This window comes from Oncorhynchus keta, chromosome 9 (assembly GCF_023373465.1).
Source record: "Oncorhynchus keta strain PuntledgeMale-10-30-2019 chromosome 9, Oket_V2, whole genome shotgun sequence".
Taxonomy (NCBI): domain Eukaryota; kingdom Metazoa; phylum Chordata; class Actinopteri; order Salmoniformes; family Salmonidae; genus Oncorhynchus; species Oncorhynchus keta.
In genome coordinates this window covers 12,963,614-12,970,790 of record NC_068429.1, presented here as the reverse complement: position 1 = coordinate 12,970,790, position 7,177 = coordinate 12,963,614, and the positions used below count along the sequence as shown (strand labels likewise).

At 41.5% G+C, this 7,177-nt stretch overlaps 1 protein-coding gene across 1 annotated transcript in view; it reads left to right on the top strand.

Annotated features, from left to right (window-relative positions):
* Window positions 1-233: 233 nt before the first annotated feature.
* The window catches only part of ajm1 (apical junction component 1 homolog), a 32,249-nt gene continuing 25,305 nt past the window's right edge, over window positions 234-7,177 (top strand). Inside the window, exon 1 of the mRNA XM_035775459.1 lies at window positions 234-452. The gene's annotated coding sequence lies outside the window, so the exon portion shown is untranslated. The remainder of the gene's footprint in view (window positions 453-7,177) is intronic.

Here is a 7,177-nt window from a genome sequence, read left to right as displayed (position 1 = left end):
GAATTAGAAAATGTCAAGGTTGATTGTCATGCGTCGATAGCACATAGGTCTAACATCAGTACTAGATGTTATATAGATAGGTCCTTGGATGAGCAGTAATAATGTAGTGCGTCAGTGTAGCAGTAGCCTAGCGTGTAGTCTCTCTCTTTTGCACACGCACACACACACACACACACACACGCGAATCGGCACGCCCCTTTTAAATGCATATTAGACGCATTGGAAGCCCCGGGTGCAGGTAGTGTGTAGTCAGTCATCCATCGTAGGCTAGATGGTGCAGAGCATACGCAGAAATCCACTAGCAGTTGGGAAAGAAGGAAGAGTAGTACATGGTTCACCGATAAGGCGGATTACAGTTCTACCTCTAAAGATGCTCGATGTCGTCATTGTGTAGCAGCATTGCATCCCTGTCAAAAATGGACAAGCATTCGCTTGGAATATGGACTAAAGCGGTAAGAGTCACGTTATTGGTTCTTCACGGTTCTTTCAACAGATATCGACATAAGAAAATACATTTCAGGGGGTGTAACATTCTATAGTTGTCTATCCTAAACTATCGTTTGCATCTCAAGCGTCCTCTGTCCCCGCATTCCCCATTTTCTAGCGTTCATCTACTCATTGGCAAACTATGGATGCATGCTTAAACTAATCACGGGAAGGACAGATCATCATGCAATTATTTTGAGCGCGCTTCACATAGCGACTGCGTCCATACTCCATACTGGATCGATTACAATTAATTTACGTTTTAAAATCAATTTTACACTTTGGTAGCCTAACGCAATGTCGATGTGCATAAAATGCGCATCAAATGTGTTTGAACTCTACCATCATAACCTCTAAGACCATCATTAATAGTCAGCATCTGTCCTATTCACAACCATATAGACTACCAACTCATCTGTTTTCACCGAATATAGGCTAATGCTTACTGCTGCATTTTGCGTTCTTATAGAGAGGTCAAATATCCTTAAATATAGCATTCTTCCTCCACAATAAAACCATCTGGTTCCCGCAATAGCCTGTTTCACACCTGGAATTGATAACGTGGGACCTCACAACTCGACGAATTCAAAGCATGTGCTGTCATGGTAATAACCTTATCATCCCCCAAGCACGTAGCTTTACTACACTGTTACTACACAGTAACCACGTGACTCGGAAAAAAAAACAAGCTTCATGGGTTTCCCAACTGAGATTAACCTCCAGCTAAGCATGATGAAATGGCCTGCTCAGGTCACGTGGCGCTGGATGCTGAGACTCAATGCATGCCTTGCAACAAGAGCAGAGTGTTATAGGTCCATAATGCATTACTGGGTGCAGTCAATGAAGCATACAACTCCAGGAGGTATGATGCCTTTTTCTTGGCTCATCACTGTTGAGTATAAATTATTACATGTTTAGGCTACAATTGAGAGATCCGTTTTAAGGATAGGTTTGTAGAAAAGGTGTGTAGCAGTAGGGTAGCCTAGTGGTTAGAGTGTTGGACTAGTAACCGAAAGGTTGCAAGTTCAAATCCCCGAGCTGACAAGGTACAAGTCTCTCGTTCTGCCCCTGAACAGGCAGTTAACCCACTGTTCCTAGGCCGTCATTGAAAATAAGAATTTGTTCTTAATTGACTTGCCTAGTAAAATACATTTTAAAAAACATCCACAGGCAGTATTGCTGTTGACCGTGAAATTATATTCGTATAAAATATGCAATATGAATAAATATACTCAATGCCATGATTAGGGATATGGAATGAATGGTCTGTGGTATTTAAGAAAGGGCCAGGCCAGCTTACATCAGTGGACTGGCCTGGTCCCAGATCTGTTTGTGCTGTCTTTGCATCTCCAATGGTCATTGTTTGGCCTGACAACAACCATAGGAGTTGGCAAGATAAAACAAACGGATCTGTGACCAGGCTAACAGTGAACAATCATCAATGTGAAGTGACAAATGGCACAGGGCCAACATTGCATTGGACCTTCCTAGAGTAAGTGAAGTCCGAATATCGATCACTAATCACTCTTATGAATTAAGTGATACTTAGTCACACACACACACGCCACAGCCAGCATGCTTTTTTGTAGGGTGCCGTGCACACCTTTCACTGTGGATGAAGAGTAGATATCATTTGTCTTGAGCAGGGACAGATAACCAAATGGGCACGCAGCGCTGGGGCCCCCCTGGAAGTCGGGGGGCCCTCAGAGAGCATATAGAATTACAGGAAATTAGCTTTTAAACTGCAACATTTTCTCCCAGCCTCATGGCAAAATGTGTGTAATAGCAGGAAATGCACTTATTTCCAAAAATAATAGTAAAAAACAAACAAAAAATTAAAGTATTTTTTGGGGGGTGGGGGAGGTCGGTGTCAGGGGGCCCCAAATGCTGTAGTCCAGCCCTGGTCTTGAGTTATTTTTGTAAAGTTTGTTAAAATTCATAAATAATATTTTTATCACAATATGCCTAAGTGGTAGATGGTATTATTAGTCTGTTTCTCTGGACTCAAAGTGTCCCTTGAGGTTGGCATGTGAAAAATGATTGTTCTTTATGTACACTACACATTGACCAGCCATGCTTACATGAACTCACACGTGGCATGTGACACACACACACACACACACACACACACACACACACACACACACACACACACACACACACACACACACACACACACACACACCACACACACACACACACACACACACTGCTTTTGAGGGATTCCTTATGATTCCCTATGAAACCCAAAGTGTAATCCATAGAAAAGTCCTTTTGGAGGAAGAATTGTTGACACATGTTTGACATTTGTATATAAAAGCATAATTGAGAAATAATTAAAGTTGGCATATTAATGACATTTTAGCCTTACTTCGGCCTCTTTTAAGACTCCATAATGTTTCCTCTGTTGATGTTACAAAGAAAAAATTGGTATCATAAGAAACTTTACATCTTGCTCTTTACATCTAGCTTTTTTTTTACATCTTGCTAGTCCTTGTGCACGCCTGTTACGCGAATGCAGTAAGCCAAGGTTAGTTGCTAGCTAGCATTACACTTAACTTATAAAAACAATCAATCAATCATAATCACTAGTTAACTACACATGGTTGATGATATTACTAGATATTATCTAGCGTGTCCTGTGTTGCATATAATCTGACTGAGCATGCAAGTATCTAAGTATCTGACTGAGTGGTGGTAGGCAGAAGCAGGCGCGTAAACATTCATTCAAACAGCACTTTCGTGCGTTTTGCCAGCAGCTCTTCGTTGTGCGTCAAGCATCACGCTGTTTATGACTTCAAGCCTATCAACTCCCGAGAGGAGGCTGGTGTAACCGAAGTGAAATGGCTAGCTAGTTAGTGCGCGCTAATAGCGTTTCAAACGTCACTCGCTCTGAGCCTGTAGTTGTTCCCCTTGCTCTGCATGGGTAACTCGACTTCGAGGGTGGCTGTTGTCGTTGTGTTCCTGGTTCGAGCCCAGGGAGGAGCGAGGACAGGGACGGAAACTATACTGTTACACTGGCAGTACTAAAGTGCCTATAAGAACATCCAATAGTCAAAGGTTTATGAAATACAAATGGTATAGAGAGAAATAGTCCTATAATTCCTATAATAAGTACAACCTAAAACTTCTTACCTGGGAATATTGAAGACTCATGTTAAAAGGAACCACCAGCTTTCATATGTTCTCATGTTCTGAACAAGGAACTGAAACGTTAGCTTTCTTACATGGCACTTTTACTTTCTTCTCCAACACTTTGTTTTTCATTATTTAAACCAAATTGAACATGTTTCGTTATTTATTTGAGGCTAAATTGATTTTATTGATGTATTATATTAAGTTAAAATAAGTGTTCATTCAGTATTGTTGTAATTGTCATCATTACAAATACAATTTTTTTTTAAATCGTCCGATTAATCGGTATCTGTTTTTTTTGGTCCTCCAATAATTGGTATTGGTATCGGCGCTGAAAAATCATAATCGGTCGACCTCTAATATAAACTCGGCAAAAAAAGAAACGTCTCTTTTTAAGAAACCTATCTTTCAAAGATAATTCGTAAAAATCAAAATAACTTCACAGATCTTCATTGTAAAGGGTTTTAACACTGTTTCCCATGCTTGTTCATTGAACCATAAACAATTAATGAACATGAACCTGTGGAACGGTTGTTAAGACACTAACAGTTTACAGATGGTAGACAATTAAGGTCACAGTTATGAACATTTAGGCCTTTCTACTGCCTGAAAAACACCAAACGAAAGATGCCCAGGGTCCCTGCTCATCTGCGTGAACGTGCCTTAGGCATGCTGCAAGGTGGCATAAGGACTGCAGATGTGGCCAGGGCAATAAATTGCAATGCCCGTTCTGTAAGACTCCTAAGACAGCGCTACAGGGAGACTCGCAGTGGCAGACCACGTGTAACAGCACCTGCACAGGATCGGTACATCCGAACATCACACCTGCTGGACAGGTACAGGAGGGCAACAACAACTGCCCAAGTTACACCAGGAATGCACAATCCCTCCATCAGTTCTCAGACTGTCCGCAATAGGCTGAAAGAGGCTGGACTGAGGGCTTGAAGGCCTGTTGTAAGGCAGGACCTCACCAAACATCACCGGCAATAACGTCGCCTATGGGCACAAACCCCAATAACGTCGCCTATGGGCACAAACCCATTGTCACTGGACCAGACAGGACTGGCAAGAAGTGCTCTTCACTGACGAGTCACGTTTTTGTCTCACGTGGGGTGATGGTCGGATTCGTGTTTATTGTTGAAGGAATGAAAGTTACACTGAGGCCTGTACTCTGGAGTGGGATCGATTTTGAAGTGGAGGGTCCATCACAGCATCATTGGACTGAGCTTGCTGCAGGAAATCTCAACGCTGTGTGTTACAGGGAAGACATCCTCCTCTCTCATGTGGTACCCTTGCTGCAGGCTCATCCTGACATGACCCTCCAGCATGACAATGCCACCAGCGATACTGCTTGTTCTGTGCATGATTTCCTGCAAGACAGGAATGTCAGTGTTCTACCATGGCCAGCGAAGAGCCTGGACCTCAATCCCATTGAGCACGTCTGGGACCTGTTGGATCGGAGGGTGAGGGCTAGTGCCATTCCACACAGAAATGTCTGGGAACTTGCAGGTGCCTTGGTGGAAGAGTGTGGCAACATCTCGCAGCAAGAACTGGCAAATCTGGCTCAGTCCATGAGGAGGAGATGCAGTACAGTACTTAATGCAGCTGGTGGCCACACCAGATACTGACTGTTACTTTTGGTTTTGACCCCCCTTTGTTCAGGGACACATTATTTCATTTATGTTAGTCACATGTGTGTGGAATTTGTTCAGTTTATGTCTCAGTTGTTGAATCTTGTTATGTTCATACACATATTTACACATTTTAAGTTTGCTGAAAATAAACTCAGTCGACAGTGTGAGGACGTTTGTTGTTTTGCTGTGTTCATGAATATACAAATATGAAATAGTTAATTTGGCAAATTTTCCAATATATTGTTTAAGATAATGTACTCTACGGGCATATCAAATTTCTCAATACTTCTCAACTCATGACCAGTAATACATGATGTACTTTAACACCTTAGAATTAACATAGGCCTAACCTCTTGGAAACCCAAGACGACCAAGTGATCTTGAACATAGCCTCACTGTACAGCTGTGATGACTTATTTTTCAGTCATTCATTCCTTCATCCATGTTGGCCTAGATATCACTGTCTCACACATAACCCAGTACATGAAAGCCCTGATATTTCCCCCTGTAGCTGGCCATGACTTTATGTTCAGCTCTAAGGATCATGGAGCACTGGCAATGTATGGTTGACTGCATGGCTAAATTAAAATGGGCTTCACTCACTTGACCTACACTATCCACGTGTAGCATGTTGCTAAGTATCCATACCATTTATTTGAGTACAGCTCAGTTGCTAATGGTTAGCCGCTAGCCTGACTCACTAGGCCAGCTGAACTGCCCTGAGGGCTGGAGTATGCCATGTAATGTGTGTTTCTACAAATTGAAAAACATGGCCTTCTGTGTCCTTTGCCCCTACCCTACCGTGGCCTAATAACAATGACACATCCCCACTGTTTACAAGCTTTATCACTGGGCAAAATGTTTCCATATCAGGGGATATCTTTACATGACACATTTTTGATATTCTACAGAATACAGACCATTTCCAATTAATATTTTACATTTGTGGATTTGCACCATATCCTGACAAATTCTGAATCTCGATGTGTCTTTTAGACATATATGATATTGGGATTACTCCCAATATCGCACATGGGCATTTCCTGTGACTCATTGAATATCCTGAGATATGAGACATCCTATGTTCTCTCGCATATCTTGGTTTTCTCAACACATTCAAGATATGAAGCTAGATTGATTCCAGACAAGCTTCCCTTGGCTGAGGTCCATATCTGGATATTGATATGCTTTTTGATATGCTGAAAATGAGCACATGCTCAATCCATATTTTTCTTTTATGCACAAATCAGTTTTAGATTCCCATTGGTATGGGTGGATATTGACTCATTAGATATCTTGTGATAGGCCTATGTGGACATTTTATTACTGACAGTAAGCCTACAAATGCTGACAGTAGGCCTACATCGTATATTTTCTCAGAACATACAATACATATTCTCTTGACTGAGGACCATATTAGGGTCTTGATATGCATTTCGATTAGCTAAATACATTTCTGATGGTTATTTGAGTTGACGACATCGTCAGTAATTTGACCAATATGACATTCATATAATTCTTTCAGATTCTTTCAGGCTATAATGTTTGTTTTCCCTCTGGATAAAGAGTGCACAAACCTCAAGCTAAAAGCATTGTAACTGGTAGCCTAGCAACAAGAGTTCCAACTGTCGTTTTTTTTTATTGGGGCGCCACAAATGAGTGTGTAAACGGTGTGTGCTCAAACTGAGGACTGGAGAAACAAAGAAGTGAGAAGCTGTTCAGAAAATACCTCACCTAACGCTAAAGTGAGATGTTTTATTTATTTTAGTAACTAGAATCAAGAAATGTAGCTAAATTGGCCAGCAGCCAGTAGGGAGAGCTAGCTATCCAGACTTGTTTGGGAAGTAAAAGCTAACTGGTAGCCTAGCTAGCTAACAAATAACAAACTACGTGACAGCTAACATTTAATTACTGGTTAATAG